We start from the raw sequence: 27,657 nt of genomic DNA, 5'->3' as shown, positions 1-27,657 counted from the left end.
CTATATTTCTTCCTGTGATTTACTATTACACTATATGATTACAAAGGAGCAGATCTCTAAATCTTCACGTATCACTTGAGTGTGATTTGCAAAATTCTAAAATAGTCCCATGACCATTATTCCCTAGTATTATTCCTGCGATTGGGTTTTGCTACATGGGAAAGAAGTTTTGCAAATGACATTAAGGTTACTGCTGCTGCTAAGTCGCTTCAGTCGTGTCCGACTCTGTGGGACCCCATAGACGGCAGCCCACCAGGCTCCCCTGTCCCTGGGATTCTCCAGGCAAGAATACTGGAGTGGGTTGCCATTTCCTTCTAAGTTGCCTTAAAAATAAGGAATGGGTCTAAAAAGCAGAGTTTTCTCCAGCTGGTAGCAGAAGGGGAAATCAAGGAGTTTAAGCATGATGAGAGTTTGTGCATCGTTGCTGGCTGGGAAATAGAAGAGCCATTTGAAACGAACTTGAGAAAGATCTTTAGAAACTAAAGGCATCCTGAGCCACCAGTCAGCAAGGAAACAGGAGCTTAGTTCTATAGATGCAGGAAGCTGCATACTGCAACATAAAGAGTTTGGAAGGAGATGCTTCCTGTAAGTCTCCAAATAAAAGCCCAGGCTGACTGACACCTTGAATCTTACTTTGTGAGATACTAAGTTGAGAAGCAAGTATAGCCCACCTAGATTTCTAACATACAGAGCTATGAGCAATTAAATGGGTATTGTTTCAAGCTTCTGTGTATTCATGGTAATACATTACTCTCCAATTTAAAAAGAAACAACATGAACTACTACACCAGGATAAAATTGTTTTAGGGAGCCAATAAGCTAATATTGAAATATGGAAACTTTAGACCCTAAGGAGACACAGGCAATAATGAATGCATCATGAGTCAAGTGGGGCTTCCAGTCTTCCAGTCCTTTCGGCATAAGAAGTAAGATAAAGTTTCTTATGAGCTTGGAAAAGAGGTTTTTAAACAATAATGACAGTAATCGATTTCATATTCAAGATTTTAGATGGTATTGGATTTCTGAAAAGGAGATTTGTCACCTTTCTGTTCTTTAAGACTTGGCTGAAATTAGGGATTTAAGAAACACATAGGTTGGGGGGGATCTAAGCCACAGGGAGGTTTGTGTCATCTTTGCTGGCAAAAGTCCAGGAAGAGGTAGTTGGTGATGCAAAAGTCCAGGAAGAGGTAGTTGGTGATACTGCTGTTGCTGCTGCTAAGTCGCTTCAGTTGTGTCCGACTCCGTGCCACCCCATAGATGGCAGCCCACCAGGCTCCCCCATCCCTGGGATTCTCCAGGCAAGAACACTGGAGTGGGTTGCCATTTCCTTCTCCAGTGCATGAAAGTGAAAAGTGAAAGGGAAGTCGCTCAGTCGTGTCTGACTTTTAGTGACCCCATGGACTGTAGCCTGCCAGGCTCCTGCATCCATGGGATTTCCCAGGCAAGAGTACTGGATTGGGGTGCCATTGCCGTCTCCGAGTTGGTGATACTAATGGTCAACAAATGACAAATCTTGGATAAGTAATGTGTGTTAACCGTTCATTAAATGCCAGACACTGATATAAGCTACTTTAGCCAATTATTCTACCTAACACAAAAAACTTACAAAAATGGTAAGGTTAAACTACTATTTCCCCTATTTTGCAAGTGAAAAACAGGTGCAGAGAATATAAATACTTTCCCAAATCCTCATGGGAAATATATACAAGACCCAAGATTTGAATCCCAGTACTCCGGTTCCTTGGTTTGGGCTCTTAAGCACTAACCTAAGGTTTTAAGAAAGCTGGGAAAAAACCAACAGAGACAACCATTTTCATGATGTTTTTAGGGGAAGATATACCTGCTTCTCCCATCGCAATTTGTGCTCACTTGCTTCAGTCTTGAGCGACTGAGAGTCGCTTCCGACTCTTTGCAACACTATGGACTGTATGTAACCTGCAGGCTCCTCTGTACACAGGATTCTCCAGGCAAGAATACTGAAGTGGGTTTTCATGCCCTTCTCCAGGGGATCTTATCAACCCCAGGATCGAACCTGTGTCTCTTGTTTCTCCTACATTGTAGGCAGATTCTTTACCCACTAAGCTCCCTAGGAAGCCCATCCCAATATATGCATCTCTAAATGACATGAGAGAAAGACAATAATTGTTTTGTGTCCAAATATGCTAGTGGAAGTTTGTAGATGGATGGCCTCATCATTTTTCCAATATATGGTGAAATTATCAGATGAGTAAGATCATCCTTTACCCCTGAAAGGGGCAAAGCGTTAGTAGAGAACTGTACCCTAAAGTATCTCAAAGTTAGGGAAAAGAACAGGAAGTTCCCCCAGAAGCTTGGTCACTGCTGGGAGCTAACTTTGCCCATTTCTTCTCCACCAGTATATGAAGTATTCTTAAATACAAGTCTCATAGCTTATTCTGATATTGAAATACAATGGATGTTTTACAAACATGATTTGATCCATTGCCTTCATTAGGTATTTCGTAAAGAGGTTTCATAGCTTACTTTGTATATATCTATTATAGGTTAATTTTCTGAAAAACAAGTTTTCAGAACTAAAAAATTCTACAGCACCTGTATATTTTAATTATGTGACTGTGAATGTATGGATATCATCATAGTAGCCTAAAATATAAGAATCTAGAAAGACTAAATAACTATCCACATCTTATAAGAATTGCTTTGGTATATAAGTAACATCTTAATCTATTACATGCTTTATAGATTTTATATCTACATATTCATTGGAAATTTTAGATAACAAGTATACATGTTTATATTTACTTTTCCCTTATAGTCAAATCTTAAGTTATTATATCTGTCAGCAAAGCAAGCAAACAACAACAAAAAGAAAACAGCAAGTGTTTTTGGAAAGACCCAGAAAAAGTGTGCGTTACATTTGTACCTCTATTTTTAGCAGCCAGAATGAGATCACATATTAATTCCGTATAATGATAAATGACGCCAGAATGTATCTTACATTTAGTTTTAAAGTGAAACCTAGAAATTTTAGTTAGATCTAAACTTAGCTGTGTCTCCTCAGATTCATCACTTGGTACCATATGTTGTGTTTCTGATCACAATTCACATAATCTGTGGAGAGGCTACAGATGTCTGGGTTTAAATAAAAACAGCGATCAGTTTGCTAAAGAATGGACATGGGCCACATTTCTAATTTTAAGTTGGAAAATTTGTTCCATTTTACAGATTTATTTTTACCCCTCAAAAGTCCTAACAAGATTTGCTAAGCTTGACTATTCCAGACAGTTCATTTTTTATCCGTTTATCCATTTCAGGTAGTATTTTCCAAAGATCTATATTAAGGCTATGTTCTGAAATTTTATGCAATAGTTACTTTCACTTGTTATTAAAATAAAAACAAAAACAAACCATTCAGTGTAAGTGAATTTATAATTTCCTCTTTCCTGACCATGGGCAATCTCAAAACGCTTTCACTCTTTACTCTCAAATGTGTAAATCGGTGAGCGGAGAAAGATATCTATTTTTATACTTATTTGAGACTTATTTAATCCTAAAAGTTTGAAATCATTATTGAGTAACTTAATGCATGTTACTAAATAACTCATCCAACTTATGAATAAAAAAACTAAGGCTCAGAGAAAGTGAGTTGAGTCACAAGACTAGAGGGTGGCAGATTTAGAGCCCAATCAAGGAAAAGTGATTCACTCAACTAAGTTAGTTAAAGAAACTATACTTAGAGTTGTTAGACAGTGTTACTAACACAAGCATATTTTATATTTCCATTTCCAGGTTTTCAAACACTTATATTTAATTATTTTCCTATGTTTAACTACTCCCTTAAAGTTCAGACATGAAGTGGTACTCTATATTTAAAGAAAATAAAAATGTATATATAAAAATATGTGTGTAGATGTTCAGCAGTAAATAATATTAATATTTCTAGAGCATTACTTTCAGAGGGAATGACATATATATATATATATTTACACATAAAGATTCAATAAGAGTGATTATTTCTGGATTCTGCCATAGGTATTTCTAAATATTTTAAATTTTCCTAATTTTATTGGAATACACTAGTAGTTATACATTAAGAATTAATTTAGATCTCTCTTTCTTTGTAGTTCTTTTTATTCTTAAATTGTGTTCTAGGAATGACTGTTTCTTCTTGCAATTTCCACAATTTTCAATTGTGTTTATGCACATTTTTTGAACTGTGCATAAACAGGTAAAAATTGAATCCAGAAGAACTATGTTAACTGGCTCAGGACACATCTGATGCTCCAACTCCATGATACATAAAAAAATAAAACATGCCATTTTGGATAAAAAGTGACATGGTTTATCTTCAGTACTATTAACACTCTTTGGTAATTTCTTAAAACTATCATACAGCTAGAACTATCATAAAAATTGTGAAATAAATGTAACATTTCCAGAATTTAAGTTGGCACAATTTTTTTTATAAAAATGCCACTGATATATAAAATGGCTAAATTTACTGAATGCATGTGCCTTAAATGTTTCATATTTCATTAATTTAGTCATTTGAAAGGAGCAATAGTGAGTCCTGGTTAAAACCCACCAGGGTTCATACTCTACAAGAGTTATGCTACCTGTTACTCATACGGAAGAAGCCTGGGCTTGGGCATCATTATTAGCATGATTGCATCATTATAATAATAAATAATACTGCCAGTAGTGTTTTTCCAAGTTTCTATCACTAACTTATTGCTTACTTGCCTTTCTTTACTTACATAAATAAAGGCATTTGGTTTGTAAATCTGTGATAATCATAATTTATCATCCTGCTAATTAGGACCATGTTCATTGTTGGGTTTCTTTTCTATCTCAGCCTTGTTTTACTCAGATGTTTAGATGATATTTTGTAAGATGAGATAATATTTCCTTAATTGTACCATTTTAAAGCAGGATGTATGATATATTAATAAAATGAAAGGGTATTATGCTCAATATTACCTGTGTGATTTAATCCTCAGAATCTTCCTTACAGGGCCTTTTATTTTATCAAGATGATGATGATGAAGACATAAGTATATTTACAAGTAAAGTATGAAAAGATAGTCAACACTGTATCAATAATACATTATGAAAAATTAGACATATCCCAGAAGTGGAGAAGTGGTTTTACATCAGATAATACATTAATGTTATTTTCTTCATATTTAACAGATTAATGAAAATTATGGAGAAAAATATTCAAAAAGATTCAATATTCATTCATGATTAAAATACTTAGTGAACTATCTGTAATTCTAAAAAAAATTTTTAGATATCATCAAAATTATCAAAATCTAGGTATCAAAATGTGATTTATGTACTAAAAATAAAGGCCAAGAACACTCAAGACAATTTTGAAGAACGAGGTGAAGATATCAGATACCAAAATACAAACTACAGTTTATAATTCTAACAGAGACAAACCAATGGAATATTATCAAGAACAATTATTGACTTATTTAATATAAAAACTGTGTCTATGAGAAATGTGGCATTATATATTGATAGCAAATATTCGATATTTTTATAGCTATAGTTGGAAGTGAAACCACTATGACTTATTACTCATATTACCCTTATATGAATGTACTCAGTTCAGTTCAGTCGCTCAGTCGTGTCCGACTCTTTGTGACCCCATGAATCGCAGCACATCAGGCCTCCCTGTCCATCACCAACTCCCAGAGTTCACCCAGACTCACATCCATCGAGTCAGTGACGCCATCCAGCCATCTCATCCTCTGTCATCCCCTTCTCCTCCTGCCCCCAATCCCTCCCAGCATCAGAGTCTTTTCCAATGAGTCAACTCTTCGCATGAGGTAGCCAAAGTACTGGAGTTTCAGCGTTAGCATCATATGAATGTACTAGAATGTACTTTTAAAATGTTTAAAAGTCTCTCTTTTCTGTTGCTTAAAAGAATTAGAAATTATTGATTTTTTTAAAAGTCTTCAGTGCTTGATAACAGCTGTATAAAATTTATGGACTTTTTCTTACTAATTTTCTTTACTAATTTTATAGCTTCTATTTCTTCTTGCAGTGCAAACACACTTTAGGGGATCAATTCTTTCTCCTTGAAGTGTAACATTAGAGATTCCTTATGGCAAACTATTTGGTTTAGTTTGTTGTTTAAAAGTCTTTATTTCACCCAGATGGTGAAAGGCTGCTTGACTGTGTATAAAAGTCCAGATTGCTAGTCATTGCCTTTCTGGTTTTTGAAATTATGTTTCCCGTTGTTTATCAGCTTCTATTGTGGCAGCTAAGCAGGTTATCAGTTCCTAATTATTTTTCAATATCAGGAATTAGCCTTTTCACTTTTATTGCTGCCTAGGTTTAATGTTATGAAGATTTACTGTTATGTGAATAAACATTTACTTTTTATTTGTCCTGCTTTGAATTTTTAGAACTTCCTGGACCTAAAAATATCATGTCAATTAAAGGTTCTGGAAAATTATCAGCATTTATTATTCTCTTCCCATCCTGTGCTTAGTTGCTCAGTCATGTCCGAATCTTTGTGACATGGCCTGGAGCCCACCAGGCTCCTCTACCCATGGGGATTCTCCAGGCAAGAATACTGGAGTGGGCTGTCATGCCCTTCTCCAGGAGATCTTTCATCCCATAGAATACTAAATAAACAGGTACCACATTTCATTCCACTCTCTGTATATTTTAACGTATAATACCTTACTTTTTATTCTTTTAGAATTATATAATAGGTACTTCTTTCAGATATACATTCTATTTCCCTAATTCTCTCTTTTGCTATATCTATGCAATTTATTGATTTTTTAGTTTTTAAAAAATTTCTACTTGTCCTGTTGAAGTTTTTTTCCTATTAGTTTTAAAATTATATTATCTCATTTTCTCAAAATTGATAATCTCTTAAATGTTTTAGGTTTCTTAAAACATTTTACATTTTGTTTCTGCCAATTCCATTAACTGAAGTTTTTAAAGTTCTAAATTGTTTTTAGTTTTTTAGGGGTTTTTTTTTTTTTTTTTTTTGCTCTTCCCATGTAAACTTTTTCTTTGAAATTTGTTTTTGAAATTCATGTTTGATGAAGCTTTATTTTTGGGAAACTTGAGAATCCCAGGTTGAGGGTGTGTCCTTTCAGAGACTCAAATTCCCAATAAGATTACTTTAAGTTAGTTTTATATATTGGGGCTTGAACAAATTTTTAATATTACATAATCAAAACTGTGATTGGAAATTCTTAGATGAGAATTTTCCCCCCTACTCCTTGACACTCAGGACTTCAGTGTGAAACAGACTGACTACCTTCTTGTCTCCTTTTGCTAGCTGAACAACTTTAATCTAGTTATTTTCCAAGTAATAGCTCTTTCAGTGTTCCTACTCATTTTGCTGGACACCCTCAGTGTTGGCACATATTCCTTTTGACTATTAAAAGCAAGGCTCTACTTCCTGTGACTGGAAAATGTTATAGGATATCTGTAGCTTCTGCTTGAACTTACTACCTCAGATCCCTTCCCATTATTTCAGGTTGCTCAAGCCTGTTAATTTCAGAATTCTTAGTGTTTTTCTTAATTGTTTACTAGGTTACTATATTTTTCCTACAAGTTTAGATGTGTTCTATCATCTGAACACGTGCAAGAACACTTTGGCATTATTTAACACATCAATTTGTCAGATGTAAGCTCCTTGTTCTTTTAAAAGTGTACTGTACTTGATTTCCTAGCATCTATTTAGCAAAATAGTATCAAGGTGTGATTTTCATTTACTATGCCAAGATTTATTTAGGTTGTGGTCTGCTGCTACTGTTTACATAACTATCTCAATGACTATGCAATATTGCTGCTGCTGTTACTAAGCTGCTTCAGTCGTGTCCGACTTTGTGTGACCCCAGAGACGGCTGCCCACCAGGCTCCCCAGTCCCTGGGATTCTCCAGGCAAGAACACTGGAGTGGGTTGCCATTTCCTTCTCCAATGCATGAAAGTGAAAAGTGGAAGTGAAGTCGTTCAGTCGTGTCCAACTCGGAGCGACTCCATGGACTACAGCCTACCAGGCTCCTCTGTCCATGGGATTTTCTAGGCAAGAGTACTGGAGTGGCTTGTCATTGCCTTCCCCAGATACAGTATTATAAGTGCTTTAAAGCATTAATTTAATTCTAACACACTGTTATTCTAACACACAGGCTTCAACAGTACATGAACCGTGAATTTCCATTGTTCAAGCTCAATTTAGAAAAGGCAGAGGAATCAGAGATCAAATTGTTAACATCCATTGGATCATTGAGAAAGCAGGAGAGTTCCAGAAAAACATCTACTTCTGCTTTATTGACTATGCCAAAGCCTTAGACTGTGTGGATCACAACAAACTGTGGAAAATCGTTCAAGAGATGGGAATACCAGAACACCTTACCTGCTTCCTGAGAAATCTGTATGCAGGTCAAGAAGCAACAGTTAGAACTGGACATGAAACAACAGACTGGTTACAAATCAGGAAAGGAGTACATCAAGGCTGTATACTGTCATCCTGCTTATTTAACTTATATTCAGAGTACATCAAGCAAAATGCCGGGCTGGATGAAGTGCAAGCTGCAATCAAGATTCCTGGGAGAAATATCAATAACCTCAGATACACAGATAACCTTATGGCAGAAAGCGAAGAACAACTAAAGAGACTGTTGTTGAAATTGAAAGAGGAGAGTGAAAAACTTGGCTTAAAATTCAACATTCAGAAAACTAAGATCATGGCATCCAGTCCCATCTCTTCATGGAAAATAGATGGGGAAACAATGGAAACAGTGAAAAACTTTATTTTCTTGGGCTCCAAAATCACTGCGGATGGTGACTGCAGCCATGAAATTAAAAGATGCTTGTTCCTTGGAAGAAAAGTTATGACCAACCTAGAGAGCATGTTTAAAACCAGAGACATTACACTGCCAACAAAGGTCTATCTGGTCAAAGCTATGGTTTTTCTAGTAGTCATGGATGGATGTGAGAGTTGGACTATAAAGAAAGCTGAGCACCGAAGAATTGATGCTTTTGAACTGTGGTGTTGGAGAAGACTCTTGAGAATCCCTTGGACTGCAAGAAGATCCAACCAGTCAATCTTGAAGAAAATCAGTCATGAATATTAATTGGAAGGACTGATATTGAAGCTGAAGCTCCAATCCTTTGGCCACCTGATGTGAAGAATTGACTGATTAGGAAAGATGCTGATGCTGGGCAAGATTGAAGGCAGGAGGAGAAGAGGATGACAGAGGATGAGATGGTTGGACGGCATCACCGACTCAGTGGACATGAGTTTGAGCAAGCTCTGGGAGTTGGTGATGGACAGGGAGGCCTGGCATGCTGCAGTCCATGGGGATGTGAAGAGTCGGACACGACTGATTGACTGAACTGAACTGACTAAACACACTGTGATGGAGAAGGAAATGACAACCCACTCCACTATTCCTGGAAAATCCCATGGACTTAGGAGGCTGGTTGGCTACAGTCCATGCGGTTGTAAAGAGTCATACACAACTGAGCAACTGAGCACGACACACTGTGAGGTAAATATATTATCATTGTACAAATTATAACTGATAGAACTCTGAAGCAGAAATGTTAGAACAACTTATGGAAGATCATATACCTTGAAAGTGGCACAGGAATGCTTGCTTGAGAATCATCATTTCCAATTTTTAGGCTATAATACCAGGTTTACTACACCGGTTATTATTCATCATCAGTGATATTTGTCTTAGAAAACTACTTATCTGAAATCTTAAACTTGTAACTAAAACATCTTTCACAGTATACTTTACTATTAAATTTTTGATCTCCCACACTTCTGTTATCATATTCACTCACGTACCACTAACTTTCCCTTGGACTGCAAGGAGATCCAACCAGTCCATCCTAAGGGAGATCAGTCCTGGGTGTTCATTGGAAGGACTGATGCTGAAGCTGAAACTCCAACACTTTGGCCACCTGATGTGAAGAACTGACTCATTTGAAAAGACCCTGATGTTGAGAAAGATTGAGGGCAGGAGGAAAAGGGAACAAGAGAGGATGAGATGGTTGGATGGCATCACCGACTCAACAGACATGAGTTTGGGTAAACTCCGGGAGTTGGTAATGGACAGGGAGGCCTGGCGTTCTGTGGTACATGGGGTCGCAAAGAGTCAGGCATGACTGAGCAACTGAACTGAACACTAACTTTTTATTATTCTCTATTTTTTTGATTCTTCTCTATTGTTATAATTGCAAAGAATATTTTGATGATTTTATTATGTTTTCTTTTAAATGTTGGTTTTTACATTTTAATAATTATTTCTTCTGCTTTAAAAATTCATAATTAATGCTTGGATATTTTTTATTTTTATGCTTTATGCTTTTTAGAAGATAAATGTAATTTCTAATTTTAAATGGTTGGGAAAGTAAGTAATTAAAGCATAGACTATAAGTGAACTTTGTAGATTAATTTTCCAGAATCAGAAATAGGGGATAGACCAAAAGTAATCAAAAGAGTGACATAAGTAACTGGAGTCATCTCCTTGTTAGATTTTAAATCCACTATTAATTCTTGACTCTAATATACTGTCCTCTGTTTCTACCTACAAAATGAACTTGGTAATAACATTGTCTTTTATCAAAACTTCTGTTCAGATCTATTTTTTAACACTCCCAGTAAAAGGTCTGCAATGTTCTGAGAAACAGTTTGAAAACAACTAGTAGATGATAATTCAAAAGAAATTAATTTCATACAAACATGGGTTTCAACACTGTATGCAGAGGGGAGAGTTTTTTAAAAATTATTTCTAGTGAGAAAAATCAGACTTCACAGGTGTGGGGGTTGGGTCTCCTCCAAATTTTTATTTTCCTTTTTCTCCTCTTCCTCAATTTCTGATTTAGGAATTTCCAATTTGGAAAGGAAATCTGCAGAGATTATAGGTATATACAAATACAGTTTATAGATTCCCTCAGTTCAGTTTCTCAGTCGCGTCTGACTCTTTGCGACCCCATGAATCACAGCACGCCAGGCCTCCCTGTCCATCACCAACTCCCGGAGTTCACTCAGACTCACGTCCATTGAGTCAGTGATGCCATCCAGCCATCTCATCCTCTGTCGTCCCCTTCTCTTCTTGCCCCCAATCCCTCCCAGAATCAGAGTCTTTTCCAATGAGTCAACTCTTCACATGAAGTGGCCAAAGTACTGGAGTTTCAGCTTTAGCATCATTCCTTCCAAAGAAATCCCAGGGCTGATCTCCTTCAGAATGGACTGGTTGGATCTCCTTGCAGTCCAAGGGACTCTCAAGAGTCTTCTCCAACACCACAGTTCAAAAGCATCAATTCTTCAGCGCTCAGCCTTCTTCACAATCCGAATCTCACATCCATACATGACCACAGGAAAAACCATAGCCTTGACTAGACAGACCTTTGTTGGCAAAGTGATGTCTCTGCTTTTGAATATGCTGTCTAGGTTGGACATAACTTTCCTTCCAAGGAGTAAGTGTCTTTTAATTTCATGGCTGCAGTCACCATTTGCAGTGATTTTGGAGCCCCCCAAAAAATAAAGTCTGACACTGTTTCCACTGTTTCCCCATCTATTTCCCTAGTAGAATCCAAATTTCTGTCTCACAGTCAGAGAGTAGTCTAAATCCTTTTGAGGCATGAAAAGAAGGCCATTCTTCTAATAGGGACAAATAGCTACATAAAAAGTCTTTTGAGATATATAAGCAGCAAGCATATAGATCATGCATACAGACATTTTTTGTTCTTTGAGGCTTTATATGGAAATAGCTTTTTCCTTAAATCAAAAAAAGAAAAAAATAAGGTTGATAACAGTTATTAAAAACAACTGAAATTTAGGAAATTATTAGTTTGCACTAGATCATTATATTCTTTTAAGAATCAGTTTAGATTGTGTGAACACATATCTTAGAAAAACACTTTAAAAAAAATAAATAGAAAAGTGGAATCATGGAGTATTTGCCTCTGATTAATTTTTTCAATGTAGCATAATGTCCTTGAGGTTCATTCATATTGTTACATATTGAAGAATTTCTTTCACCTTTAAGACTGAATAGTATGCAGTTGGTCCTCCTTATCTGCAGGTTCTGCATTCATGGATTCAACCAACTGTGGATCAAAAATATTAAAAAAGAACAACTTTCAGAGTGTTCCAAAATGCAAAACTTGAATTTGCCACACCCTGAGAACTCTTTACATCCCATTTACATCATATTTACAACTGTCTACATAATACTCACATTGTTCTGCACAGTAAGCAATCTAGAGATGATTCAAAGTATCAGGGAGGATGTGCTTATGGGAGGGAACCAACCTCCCATGGACACCGAGAAATGACTGTAGCATTGTATATACATTTTCTTTATGTATTCATCCATCAATTAGGTTGCCCCTTTTAGAACTAAAATGAACACGTGCGTGCTAATATCTTTTTAAAATCCTAACTTTAATTATTTTATACAAATGTCCAGAAGTGAGATTTCTGGATCATATGGTGGTTTTATTTTTAATTTTGGGGGAGCTTCCATCCTGTTTTACATAGCAACTGTACCATTTTACATTCCTACTAGTGATATACAAGAGTTCTAATTTTTCTATATCTTTGCCAACACATGTCTTTTATTATTATTTTTACAATAGCCATGCTGATAGATGTGAGGTGATATCTCTCTTTGGTTTTAATTTCCATTTTTTGATGTTTGGTGACTAAGGAATTTTTTATGTATCTTTTGGCCATTTGTGAAAACATATATTTAGGTGCTGAAGCCATTTTAAAACCAGGTTATTAGTTTTTTCCCTATATAAGTTTAAGAGTTATAGGCTTTACATACATTTTGTAGATTCAATCCTTATTAGATATATAGTTTGCAAATATAATCTCCCATTCTGTGGGTTGCCTTTTACTGGGTTGATTGTTTCCTCTGCTGTGGAGCTTTTTATTTTGATATAACTTTATTTTTGTTTTTGTTGACTGTGTTTTTAGTGCCATACCCATAAAATCCTTGCCAAGATCAATGTCATGAAGATTTTCCCCTTATGCTGTCTTCTAGAAGTTTCACAATTTGGGGTATTGATGTTTAAACCATTAATAGATTTTGAGTTGATTTTTGTGTATGGCCTTCTACCAATCCAAGCAATCATGTCTGTTTTCCTCTAGGCAGCCAGAGTATGCTGGTCCAGTAAGAGTTCCAGGATTGGCAAGCAGAAGCCAGTCCTCTGTGGAGACTTGTCAAAAAGCAGTGGTGTGGGATGTACAGACCAACTTTTTCCACCTGGTGAACCTGGGAACTAGGACGTTTCTTCCTGATCATGTGTTCATGTGTGTGTCTGTGTGTGTGTTAGTCACTTAGTTGTATCCAACTCTTTGTGACCCAATGGACTTTAGCCCACCAGGCTCCACCATCCATGGGGATTCTCCAGACAAGAATACTGGAGTGGGTTGCCATTTCCTCTCCAGGAAGGTTGCCATTTCCTTCTCCTGATCATGTGGCACTACACAAAGGTAAGGTCTCTGGAGAGATGGAGTCTGGAGTCTCCCTACAGGCTCTAGTGAGTCTGATTTCACATTCTCGCAACATGCAAGACCTTTTCAATTAGTTTCTGATTTCTCACAAAGGAAGTTTGTTCATGAACTGTTGCTGGATTGGAGTGTCACAAGGGAAAAGATGCCCCTAAAGGAAATCAATCCTAAATACTCATTGGAAGGACTGATGCTGAAGCTCCAATACTGTGGTTACCTGATGCAAAGAGCCAATTCATTGGAAAAGACGCTGATGCTGGCAAAGATTCGAAGGCAAAAGAAGGGGGCGACAGAGAATGAGATGGTCAGATGGTATCACTGACTCAATGGACATGAATTTGAGCAAACTCCTAGAGATAGTGGAAAGCAAGGAAACTAGGCATGCTGCAGTCCATGGGGTCACAAAGAGTCAGACATGACTTAATGATTGAATAACCACAAAAGCTTCTGACTCTTCCATCTGCCTGATGGCACTTTTTTTTTTCTGAATACTTCTTTAAACTGTAGCTTTGTTTAATTTACTATTTCTGTTCTTTCTACATTTTAATTATGAAAGAATTAATGACAAAGACTATGCTTCTCAAAGTATGTTTGTCTGTATCTAATAAATTTTTTAAAGTAATGATAAGTTATTAAATAATCTGCAGGATTCTACAATGCACTCCTCAGGTTGTGGTTGTCCCTGTGCCAGCTGATTCATGTAGAAAAGAATTATTATACATTATGCATTATTGAACTCATCTATAGTAACTTCAAAACTTCATTTTCTTCAAAATTTTATAGAACACTAAGCTTAGAAATTTTAGAAATATTCCTGCTTAAAATACTCTGCCTTGCTACCTCACATATATTATGCCTGTGAACCTGGATTTTAATTCAAAAAATACATTCACCAGTTTTTCAGAATCTTTGAAAGATGGGGCCCTATTATGGCATTCAGTTCTTATATACAGAGAATTTCAGATCAGTGAAAATATAATATACTATTCAATTTTCCTGCCTTTCCTATACGTATGGAATCATTTGTTCTAATTCTTAATGGTTTCCAAATTATAGAAAATTAGGTGACTTGGTTTAGTTCATGTCTTAACAAACTGAAAGATCAGTTCATATAAAAACAGAACTACTCACAAAAGTAAACTGTTTAGATAACAAATGAACATGGTCTATTATAAGATATTCTGCTATTACTATACTAAAGTAAAAGGTATTTTCTTTAGGCTGCAATCTAAGAGACATATTCAGAAGTTCTATAAATCTTGCATGGTGATTTCTACTACAGAATCAGACATACCTTGGCAGGATGTTCTACTTTCATTTCCAAGTGGAGCTGACCCGTTGGAAATAATTTGGAAATGGCCTGAATGATAAGATAAATTTTGAAACCAAATTAAATTATATCTTGTTCTGGGTCTTTCTGAATTTTGGAGGCAAAATATTCTTTATTTGGGTGTGTTACTCTGGCCCTTTAACAAGTGACCTGAAAAACTGCTAGTTTTGGGTGTGAATAAAAGGGAATCCTCCTACACTGTTGGTGGAAATGTAAATTGGTACAGCCACCATAGAGAACAGTATGGAAGTTCCTTAAAAAACTAAAATTAGAGCTACCATATGATCCAGCAATCCCACTCCTCTGTATATATCCAGAGAAAACCATAATTTGAAAAGATGCATGTACACCAGTGTTCACTGCAGCATTATTTACAATAGCCATGACATGGAAGCAACCTAAATGTTCATTGACATATGACTGGATAAAAAAAGATGTGATCAGTTCAGTTCAGTCGCTCAGTCGTGTCCGACTCTCTGCGACCCCATGAATCACAGCACGCCAGGCCTCCCTGTCCGTCACCAACTCCTGGAGTTCACTCAAACTCACGTCCATCGAGTCAGTGATGCCATCCAGCCATCTCATCCTCAGTTGTCCCCTTCTCCTTCTGCCCCTAATCCCTCCCAGCATCAGAGTCTTTTCCAATAAGTCAACTCTTCACACGAGGTAGCCAAGGTACTGGAGTTTCAGTTTTAGCATCATATATACACGCAACAGAATACCATTTGGTTGTAAAAGAAAAAAAAAGAGTGAAATAATGCCATTTGCAGTGACATGGACGGACCTAGAGATTATCCTACTGAGTGAAGTTAGTCAGACAGGAAAAAACAAACAGATACCATAGGGTCTTGCTTAATGTGGAATCTAAAATAAAAATGATACAAATGAACCTATCTATGAATTAGAAAGAGATTCATAGAAATAGAGAAGAGATTGTGGTTGCCATGGGGGATATGGGGTGGGGGAGGGACTGAGAGTTTGGGGTTAGTAGATGCAAACTATTACACAGAGAATAGATAAACACCAAGGTTCTACTATATAGCACAGGGAACTCTATTCAATATATTAGGATAAATCATAATGGAAAAGAATATGTGTATAGAAATAAGTCACTTTGCTGTACAGCAGAAATTAACATGACATTGTAAATCAATTATACTTCAATAAAATTAAATTAAAAAGCTTGAAGAACAAAAATCCAATTTAAAAAACATCAAATATAAACTTATTATAAATCACAACATCACACCTGCTTAGCAAGCTATTTGAAGTTGACTGCACTAAAACAAAGAAGTAAACCAAGACTGAATGAGAAATGGAGTCCAGGAAACCAGGTATCAACATGAGGAGGAGATGAAGAGAATTCCCCCATACAGTCGTGAAGGAAAACCCCCAGGATGGGAGTCGTGGAAGAGACTTATCGAACAACAAGTCCATACCAGCATGAAGGTCTCAAATGGGAGAAGTAGATGTGGGATATGAAAGATGGAGAGATGACAGAGGAAGAGAGAGGTCAGCCTGCACAACACCTGTCATGTGTGACTGTAACAAGGGGTTTCAGCTGTGTGGTAGAGTCTAGGAAAATTTAGGGAGTAGCTTATGCTAACAGGGCAGGAGACCCCGTTTCTAATCCTGGGTCAGGAAGATCCCCTGGAGGAGGGTATGGCAACCCACTCCAGTATTCTTGCTTGGAGAGAATCCCCATGGACAGAGGAGCTGGCGGGCCACAGCCCACGGAGCTGCAAACAGTCAGATATGACTGAGCAACTAGGCAGCAGCATATACATTAAACAAACAAACAAAAAACAAGGGAATTACTAACTCAATGAAAAGTAAAATTGTATAGTTTTAATAGTCACAGTACATTATGTCTCAGCAATGCACAATAATCAAAGGAATGTTTGCATGAATACTGATTTTAAAGTTATAACTAATAAGAGAATAGGGATATAGTTTTGGCAGGAGATCACAAGAAAAATAAATCCTGTTTTCCATAGTCACAACTTAACACATGCATAAATGTAAACAAATGAACAGATATAGATGTAAATTTTTAATAAATATGGAAATGAAGCTGTCTCCCTAAAACCAAGTTCCCCTGCTGAGTTTATTATGATTAACCTCTCTACCCAAAACTTTATTCCCTTTTTTGTGCCATATGATCTCAATCTTGTGCTACCTAAACAATAACCAACCAGAGTCAGATGACTGCAATTGCTGTTGTCAATAACATGGTTAATGTACAGATTCAGGTTGTTTCTGAGGGCAAGATGACCTAACACAGCCTCCAGGTATGGATCACAAAACCAGAAACTTGTAAGCATAGGCATCCTGGCTGCTGAAACTAGATTAAGGAATGTCACAAGAGGATGATTAATCCCAGTTCACCTAGTCTATTTTAGAAACCCTTAACTCAAAGACCAAGTGGATCTGAGGCTGTCTCTCACTCCCTTGCTTGGCATCCTGCAAAAAAACACTACTCCTTCCTTCATCATAACCTGGTGTCGATCGATTGACTTTGTTGTATGTCAGGTGAGTTTGGTTTGGTAACAACAGAAATATATACCATAGCAAGAAAAAAGCTGAAAGCGATAATAGTAGTTGCCTCTTGAGAACAGGACTGGGCTAAGGGATGGGGATAAGGGCCTCCTGTTGTTTTTTTCAAGACTTGTAACACAATTTAGCTTTTTACACCATGTGATAGAACATCTGATTTTTAGAATTTTATAAAATAAACTGAATGCCTAACAACAAACAAAAACTGCTAGTTTTGACTGAGACCGAAATAAGAGAAAGTTCTCCAACAAGCCCAGGCTACCACGCAACCTGCTCTGCCCCCTGCACCATATGATCTGGTAGATCCAATGGTGCTTGGAGTGTCGGTGTAATAGCGATGCTGGTGGTGCCTTTAGCAGGACCCTTAGGTGAAGCCACATTGCAAGGCCGTAGAATCCCAGGCATCCTCTGAAAATTACTTCTCTCCTTTTGAGAAACAGCTTTTGCCCTACCATTAGGCCTTACTAGTTGTGGAATGCTTTAATAACAGACCACCAAGTACCATATGATCTGAGCTGTCCATAATGAACTTGACATTATTTAACCCACCGTGTCATGACTTGAGCATACACAGCAGGACTCCATCATTAAACGGAAGTGGTATACAAAAATCAGGCCCCAAACAATTCCTGAAGGTACAAATCAGTTACACAGAGAAGTGGCCCCAATCTCCATTATCCCCACTCCTGCTGTACTAAGGTCTCAAGGGGAGTTCCCAATGATCAACTGATACAGGAAGGAAAAACCCAGGCCTGATTTACAATGGTCCTGCATAATATGTAATCACCACTGAATAGCAGACAGTTAGAACTTTACAGAGCCCCCTTCTGGGACATCCCTGAAGGACAGTGGTATAGTGAAATCCTCCCAATGGAAAAAACTTCCAAGCAATACACCTGGTTGAGTGTTTACTTTGGAAAGAAAAATGGCTAGATGTGATATTATTAATATATACCAATTCATGAACTATGACCAGTAGACTGCTTTCAGACTTGACTTGTAACTTTTCCTGATGTATAAGCATAGGAACCTAACCCAAGGATTTTATATTTATCAGGTCTTCATAATCACCAGAGCTAAGTCTTTAAAATCTCTCTCATGTATATGAATATGTCTATTCTTACATTTATACTTATATACTTATATAATATCTTTAAAAATAAATTATAATTGGATATTTAAATCAAAATCAAAAGCCACATATTTTAAAGTTTATAACATAAGTAGAAGTAAAAAGCAAGACAATCAGTAAAATGATGAAAGAGGGATAGAAAGTGTAGATTTGGAAGGTTTCTATATTAAATAGAATGCTAGATCAAGTCATTTGAATGCAAACAAGGAAAAGTTAATGATGCATATTCAAACTTTATGATTATCACTAAATTATATTTAAAATACCTATAATAAGTCAATGTTTATTGCATAGGAATCTGGAATGTTAGGCCCATGAGTTAAGGTAGATTGGAAATGGTCAAACAGGAGATGGCAAGAGTATCGACATTTTAGGAATCAGTGAACTAAAATGGACCAGAATGGGCAAATTTAATTCAGATGACCATTATATCTACTACTGTGGGCAAGAAAACCGTGGAAGAAATGGAGTATCCCTCATAGTCAAAAAGAGAGTCAAAATGGAGTACTTGGGTGCAATCTGAAAAATGACAAAATGATCTCTGTTCATTTCTAAGGCAAACCATTCAATATCACAGTAATCCAAGTTTATGCCCCAACCAGTAATGCTCAAGAATCTGAGGTCTAATGATTCTATGAAGACTTACAAGAACTTCTAGAATTAATACCAAAAAGAGATGTCCTTTTCTTCAAAGGGACTGGAATGCAAAAATAGGAAGTCAAGAGATACCTGGAGTAACAGGCAAGTTTGACCTTGGCGTACAAAATGAAGCAGGGGAAAGGATAACAGAGTTCTGTCAAGAGAACACACTGGTCATAGCCAATACCCTCTTCTAATAACACCAGAGACTCCACACATAGACTTCAACAGATGGTCAATACTGAAATCAATTTGATTATATTTTCTGCAGCCAAAGATGGAGAAGCTCTATACAGGCAGCAAAAACAAGACTGGAAGCTGACTGTGGTTCAAGTCATGAATTCATTGCCAAATTCAGACTGAAATTGAAGACAGTAGTGAAAACCACTAGGCCATTCAGGTATGACCTACATCAAATCCCTATGATTATACAGTGGAAGTGACAATTAGACTCAAGAGATTAGATCTGATAGAGTGCTTGAACAGCTATAGACAGAGGTTTGCAACATTGTACAGGAGGTGATGATCAAAACCATCTTCAAGAAAAAGAAATAAAAAAAGGAAAATGGTTGTATGAAGAGGCCTTACATGTAGGTAAAATAAGAGAAGTGAAAGGCAAGGAGAAAAGGAAAGAAAGATATACCCATCTGAATGCAGATTTCCAAAGAATATCAAGGAGAGATAAGAAAGCCTTCCTAGGTGAACAATGCAAAGAAATAGAGAAAAACAATAGAAGGGAAGAGACTAGAGATCTCTTCAAGAAAATTAGAGATATTAAGTATCTCATGCAAAATTAGAGACACCAAGTATTTCATACAAAGATGAGCACAATAAAGGACAGAAATGGTATGGACCTAACAGAAGCAGAAGATACTAAGAAGAGGTGGCAAAAGTACACAGAACTATACACAAAAGATCTTAATGACCAAGATAATTGTAATGCTATGATCACTTACCTAGAGCAAGATATCTTGGAGTGTGAAGTCAAATGGGCCTTAGGAAGCATCACTATGAACAAAGCTAGTGGAGGTGATGGAATTCCAGTTGAGCTATTTCAAATCCTGAAAGATGATGCTGTGAAAGTGCTGCACTCAATATGTAAGCAAATTTGAAAAACTCAGCAGTGGCCACAGGACTGGAAAAGTCAGTGTTCATTTCAGTCCCAAAGAAGAGCAATGCCAAACAGTGTTCAAACTACCACACAATTGCACCCATCTCACAGTGAGAAGGTAACAGGCAGGAAGGCCAGGGGTCTCCAAATGGAGGAAATAGGCTGCAAGTGTCAGACATTTTTAACTGCCTTAAGTGGCAGGAGACAAACTAGCGATATTTTTTCCTTCTCTATACAAATTTAAAAGGAGGTTTCTCTTAAAATACTGTGTTGCCATAACGACACCTGGTTTCACCTGAAGTTAACTATTCTCAGACCTTGAGTTAACCAATGCATTTTTCTTATGGAAATGTTTGTCTTAAGCTATGTTAATGTACTATGCATTTACCCCAAACTCTGTCTTTGGTTCTACCTAATGGCTCAGAACCTACTTGACAAAGCAGTATGTTATACTCAGACATTGTTCCCCTAATCTATGTAAACAAAACTATTTGTATGGTAATCTGCCCTTCTACAAGATCCAAGTCAATCATTTTATGGCCCGGGATGAGTCCTCTGGTGCCAAGATTATCCCAAAATACATCTTATGGATGAGGGGCCTGGTGCCATTCTGAGTTTTAAGACATTCCTTTCTTTCATTAACAGACTGCTAGTGACTATATAACATCCAGCTGAAGACTAGCACGGGGGTACTCTTTCTGCCCCCTTCTGATGCCTATGTCAGAAGCTTTCTCTATCTCCTTTATACTTTAATAAAACTTTATTACACAAAAGCTCTGAGCCATCAAGCCTCGTCTCTGGCCCTGGGTTGAATTCTTCTCCTCTGGCGGCCAAGAATCCCAGCATCTTTTCGATCAGCAACAACCTTTCACACACTAGCATAGTAGTGCTCAAAATCATCTAAGCTAGATTTTAACAGTATGTGAATTGAGAACTTCCAGATGTTCAAGATGGATTTAGAAAAGGCAGAGGAACCAAAGGTCAAATTGTCAACATCCACTGGATCATAGAAAAAGCAAGAGAATTCCAGAAAAACATCTACTTTTACTTTATGCTAAATTCTTTTGCTACTGAGATCACAACAACCTGTGGAAAATTCTTAAAGAGATGGGAATACTAAACCACTTTACCTGCCTTCTGAGAAATCTCTATGCAGGTCAAGAAGCAATAGTTAGAACCTGACATGAAACAGTGGAATGGTTCGAGTTGGGAAAGGAGTACAGCAAGGCTGTATACTGTCACCCTGCTTATTTAACTTATATGCAGAGTACATCATGAGAAATGCTGGGCTTGATGAAGCTCAAGCTGGAATCAACATTGCCAGGAGAAATATCAATAACCTCAGATATGCAGATAATGGAGAAGGCAATGGCAACACACTCCAGTACTCTTGCCTGGAAAATCCCATGGCAGAGAAGCCTGGTAGGCTGCAGTCCATGGGGTCGCAAAGAGTCGGACACAACTGAGCGACTTCATTTTCACTTTTCACTTTTCACTTTCATGCATTGGAGAAGGAAATGGCAACCCACTTCAGTGTTCTCACCTGGAGAATCCCAGGGACGGTGGAGCCTGGTGGGCTGCTGTCTATGGCGTCACACAGAGTTGGACACGACTGAAGTGACTTAGCAGCATGCAGATAACACACCCTTATGGCAGAAAGCAAAGAGGAACTAAAGAGCCTCTTGATGAAGGTAAAAGAGGAGAGTGGAAAAGCTGGCTTAAAACTCAGCATTCAAATAACTAAGATCATGGCATCTGGTCCTATCACTTCATGGCAAATAGATGTAAAACAATGGAAAAAGTGAGAGACATTTTTTTCTTGAGCTCCAAAATCAGTATAGATGGTGACTGCAGCCATGAAATTAAAAACTTGCTCCTTGGAAGAAAAGCTATGACAAACCTCGTCAGCATATTAAAAAGCAGAGACATCACTTTGCCAACAAAGGTCTTTCTAATCAAAGCTATGATTTTTCCAGTAGTCATGTATGGAGTGAGAGTTGGACTATAAAGAAAGCTGAGTGCTAAAGAATTGATGCTTTTGAAGTATTTGTTGGAGAAGACTCTTGAGAGTCCCTTGGACTGCAAGGAAATCAAACCAGTCAATCCTAAAAGAAATCAACCCTGAATATTCACTGGAAGGACTTATGCTAAAGCTCCTATTCTCTGGCCATCTGATAAGCGTTGACTATTGGAAAAGACCCTGATTCTGGGAATGATTGAAGGCAGGAGGAGAAGCGGACGAATGAATACGAGATGGTTGAATGTTGTCACTGACTCAATGGACATGAGTTTGAGCAAGATCCAGGAGATGGTGAAGGACAGGGAAGCCTGGCATGCTGCAGTCCACGGGGTCACATAGAGTCCAACACAACTGAGTGACTGAACAACTTCAACAAATTAGCCAATATAGGTTACAAAAAGTTGTGTTAAAATCAATACAAAGGAATAAAGAAAAAAGGGGGAAAAAGACTAAGAACACAGGGGATGAATGGAAAACAGAAAAATGATAGACTTAAAGCTGAGGATTTTTGTAACTATAATAAACGCAAATGAGCTAATTACTTTAATAAAAGGTAAAGTATTCCAATGTATATAAGGCAAACCCAATATATCCTCTCTTAAAGAATTGCAATTTTCTTTAAATATACAGAAAAGTTAAAATTACAGGGAAAGATATAGCATACAAAACACAAATTAGATGATGGATGGAGTATCTATATTAAAAGCAAACAAAGTTAGCTTCAGAATAAAGAATATTACTAAGTAGATAGAAGGAAATATGATAACAGGGATAAATTAAGAATACTCAGAAAATCTAAATATTTATGCACATATAATGATATTATATGTCTAAATCTGCAGGGATATAGATCTGTACATTTATGAAATATTTATATTAATATATAGTAAATATACCAAATATACATACATGCAAATATATACACAAAATTTGCATATATAGCAAATACATCAAATACTACTGAACTAAAATAAGAAATAGTTTTATTATTATACTGGAGATTAAGTTTTCCTCTCTTTTAAATGATACAAGTAGCCAAAAAATTTATAAGTATATAGAAGACTTGAATTTAAAGAATGTATAAAACAATTTATAAACACTTCATTAACAGTAGAGTATATTTTATGTGTTACTGTATATAGAACATTCACCAGTATTGAACTTTTGCTGAGGCACCAAAAAAATCAATACATTTTAAAGACTGCATTTATAGAGAGTATGAACACAATGGAATGTTATGAAAAATAAACTACAGCAAGAACAACTCCAAATATTCCCTTCTTTTTTAAATTAAGCACCTTATATCAAGATACCTTTGGCAGAAGAGGAAATCACAGTAAATTCAGAAAATATTTTTAAAAGAATATTTATACAAGTGTGACATATGAAAATTTATAGGACAAAACTAAAACAATGCTTTCAGGATAAAATTTTTAGCTTTAATATGATTACCTAAGAAAGTAATAAATATCTGAAATCAATAATGTAAACTTCTGTTTTAAGACGTCATGGTAAAGGAGAGAAAAGTCCCAGAGTAAATAGAAGGACATAATGAAGATAAGAACAGAAAGCAATGACCTAGTCAGTGGAATAGTGAAAAAAATAATTAAGGAAACCAAAAGTTACTTTTTTAAAAAGAACAAGATAATTGATAAATCTTTAATGAAACTGAACAAGAAGAAAATAAAAGCAATCATCTCTAATACCAAGAATGAAAAAGTGCCATCCTATGGAATCCATATACATAAAAATGATATAGGAAAAAAATTATAAATCATTGACAATAACAAATTCAATAATTTAAACAGAATCCCTAGAAAGTCAAGAGTTACTAAAAAATGGCAAAAGGATAAACAGAAAACATAAATCCCCTATCCATATTAAAGAAATTATATTTATAATTTTAAAAGATTTCTGTAATGAAACCCTGTGATCACATGATTTCCTTGATGAACCCTATCAAATACTGAAGAGATTAGTACAACCTTACACAAATGTTTTAGAAAACAGAGGAGGACAAAATACTTTATGTCAGTATTGGAGACCAGCATTATGGTCTCCAAAACTGATACACAAATCAGAAAATGATGTAACTGATGAAAACAAATCAAACAAGGTCACTATTAAAATAAAATTGCAGAACAATACCTTTATCGATGCAGTAATTCATAGGAAGCTTAGCAAATTGAATCAAGGAAAAAATACTTAAAATACATATATCATTCCCAACTGAGTTTTATCCCAGGATCTGAACACTGATATTATAAAACACTGCTGAGAGAAATTGAAAAGGACCAGTGGCTCTACTCCTAGGCACCTAGGATAGTTAATGCAAACATTTATCTACATGCTGCTGCTGCCTGCTGCCAAGTCGCTTCAGTCGTGTCCGACTCTGTGCGACCCCATGGACTGCAGCCTACCAGGCTTCTCTGTCCATGCGATTCTTCAGGCAAGAACACTGGAGTGGGTTGCCATTTCCTTCTCCAATGCATGAAAGTGGAAAGTGAAAGTGAAGTCACTCAGTCGTGTCTGACTCTTAGCGACCCCATGGACTGCAGCCCACCAGGCTCCTCCATCCATGGGATTTTCTGGGCAACAGTACTGGAGTGGGGTGCCATTGCCTTTTCCCATTTATCTACATAAAACCTCATAAGTGAATGATCGTAATAATATTATTCATAATAGATGAAAAGTGAGAACAAACTAAATTTCTATCAACAGATGAATGGATCAATGTTGGTATAAGTATTACATTACTCATAAATTTAAAAAAAAAAAAAAAAACACTTACATGGAAAAACTTGACTATATCTCCAAACAGCATTATGAGCAAATAAGGCCAGGCCAAACACATTGCTCAATTTCAATTACATTAAATTACAGAACAAACATAACTTTTAACATAACTTACCTTATGTTAGAGTAGTTATGCTTATTCTATGATAGAAATTAGACCAGTGGTTGCCTGAACCGGGGTTTGGGGAGATAAGGCTTCAAATAGTAGCAAAGGTACTCTTTGGGGTGAGAGAATTGTTCAATATCTTGATAGTGATGGTGTTTATACTGATGTGTACACTTGTCAAAATATATACATATGTGCAATATTATGTTAACTATGTATCAATAAAGTTCATATTAAGGGAAGAAAAAATGAGATGAGTTCATTTTTTTTTTAGTTTGGTAAATTATTAGAAAATGTTTAAGGAAAAATTTCTGAGTAAATAGAGAATTCACCCATTAAAAAAAAAACAACAACAACTCTCCCTTTAAAAAAAATCATGCAAAGTTGATCACTGTGATTTTATGTAAATAAAATCATGACTATAATTAACGAAAAGCTAGCTAACTGAATACAATAAAGATTTATATTTCAAATTCCTTAATACATTGTTTCTCCTCATGTTGTAAACATTTTCTTTAACCTGGGAAACTCTGGGACTAGATGAATTAGTTTTTACAAAAGGGTACATGATGATTCTAATGTCTGTATAGCCTTTACTAGCTCGGATTGGATACTTAGAAGTGAAATGATCATAAAACCTCACTTACAAGGTAATGCTTAGTAAAAATTAGCAAATATTGAAAGACATTCAGGTCCTTAATGACATTGAGGAAAACTAACCTATAGACTGCTGTTTTAAAAATCAAATATTTAGATATTTTAATCAGACATGGTTCATTCCAAAAGAGAATATTGATTTTTTTTTAAATCTGCTCAAGCCCTCTCAATACCTAAAGGATATTTGTAATATGAATGTCTAATTGAAACACATTTTATGCACTAACCTATGCTAAATACAAATTTATGTATAAAATTTGGTGTGCTTACACACACATAAATGACTTTAACACACGAGCAGCATTAATATATTTAATATAATCATTCTGAGGAATAGAACCATAACTTTGTTCCTGTTATCTTAGGAGAAAAATATACAGCAATGAATTTTAAATAAACCTAAGAGATCTCAAATGTATCAAACAATGCAAATTAGCAATACGTAAAACAGCAAATATGGAATCTGACTAGCATAAATCAATGTTAAATCTAGAAGTTCTAAAAAGATCATATTATAATTTGGAAAACAATTATCTTAAGAGGTCTTAATAACGAAAAGGCAATAATTCTATTAGAGTCATTCTCAGGGGTATTCCCCTTCACCTTCTTACTGATCTATTAAAATGAACACCAAGACTATGCTGTAAGCTCAGTGACCTCTCATCAGTTAACAAGAATGCTTTGTGTTCTGAGGCAAGGTCAAAACTCTAAGTCAACCCAAGATCAAGAAGGTCTTCTGGCATAAGTAACATGTATCATGTAATTTTCAATGAGGTTGTGACCTGACTCAATTATAAACAAGAAATAAAAATGGATTTTCTAATTTGCTTTCAAAATATCATGTATCATTTTAAATACAGTGATTGCAATCTCTTTCCCATATGTAATCCCATCCCATCCTAATTTTCAAAAATTTTAGCAGAAAACACTGGCTTCACAAACAAAATAGTACCTCCATCTAAGTGCGCATGTGCTTAACAAGAGCCTTTCCGTTACACTATTTAACTTTGCGCTAAGGACTCATGTTGAGACTGAAACTCCAGTACTTTGGCCACCTCATGCAAAGAGTTGACTCATTGGAAAAGACTCTGATCCTGAGATGGATTGAGGGCAGCTGAAGAAGGGGACCACAGGGGATGGGATGGTTGGATGGCATCATCGACTAGATGGACATGGGTTTGGGTGGACTCCAGGAGTTGGTGATGGACAGGGAGGCCTGGCGTGCTGCGGTTCATGGGGTCGCAAAGAGTCAGACATGACTGAGTGACTGAACTGAACTGAGCTTCAGTTGTGTCTCTTTGGTACCCCATGGGCTGTAGCCCACCAGGCCCTTCTGTTCATGAGATTTTTCAGGCAAGAATACTGGAGAGGGTGGCCATTTCCTTCTCCAAGGAATCTTCCCCGCCCAGGGATTGAACCCAGGTCTCCCACATTGCAGGCAGACTCTAATGTCCGAGCCACCAGGAAGCCATGTTTAACTTTGGACGACTGCTATTCATAGCTCCTATTTCTACAAATGGCACATCATTAACTTCAAAGATATCACACATTTGCTGAGAAAAAAAGGGCTTAACTTTTCAGCATTCATGTATTTACTTGTCTTACTTACTCTGCGAGGCTTATAAATAAAAAATTTCTTCAAAAAAAGATATACTTTCCTTTTTCTCAGCATAAGATGTGTATCTTAGTAAGTTTGTGCAAAGTTGATTATACTTCCTATTCAATTTAAGAAAAAATCTCCACAATATGTGTTTCTGAGCAATCTGACAATGGTACAATTTCTTTCAACAGCAAAATATCCTGTTCCTTTTTTATGC

At 36.4% G+C, this 27,657-nt stretch overlaps 1 long non-coding RNA gene across 10 annotated transcripts in view; it reads right to left on the bottom strand.

Moving 5' to 3' along the window:
• LOC147369964 (uncharacterized) overlaps positions 1-27,657 on the bottom strand; it is a 382,151-nt gene that overhangs the window by 209,924 nt on the left and 144,570 nt on the right. For 2 of the 10 annotated variants that reach the window (XR_015168242.1, XR_015168238.1), the window contains exons 2-3: positions 14,788-14,853; positions 12,015-12,082 (exon numbers count right to left, since the gene is read on the bottom strand). The exons of 7 other annotated variants lie outside the window; for them this stretch is intronic. This is a non-coding gene — a long non-coding RNA (uncharacterized LOC147369964). The remainder of the gene's footprint in view (positions 1-12,014; positions 12,083-14,787; positions 14,854-27,657) is intronic. One more of the 10 variants, XR_015168246.1, reaches the window with a different exon arrangement.

Source organism: Bos grunniens, chromosome 7 (assembly GCF_055505025.1).
Source record: "Bos grunniens cultivar Pamir isolate PY7600 chromosome 7, Bosgru_T2T1.0, whole genome shotgun sequence".
Classification (NCBI taxonomy): Eukaryota; Metazoa; Chordata; class Mammalia; order Artiodactyla; family Bovidae; genus Bos; species Bos grunniens.
This window is presented reverse-complemented; position numbering and strand designations above follow the sequence as displayed.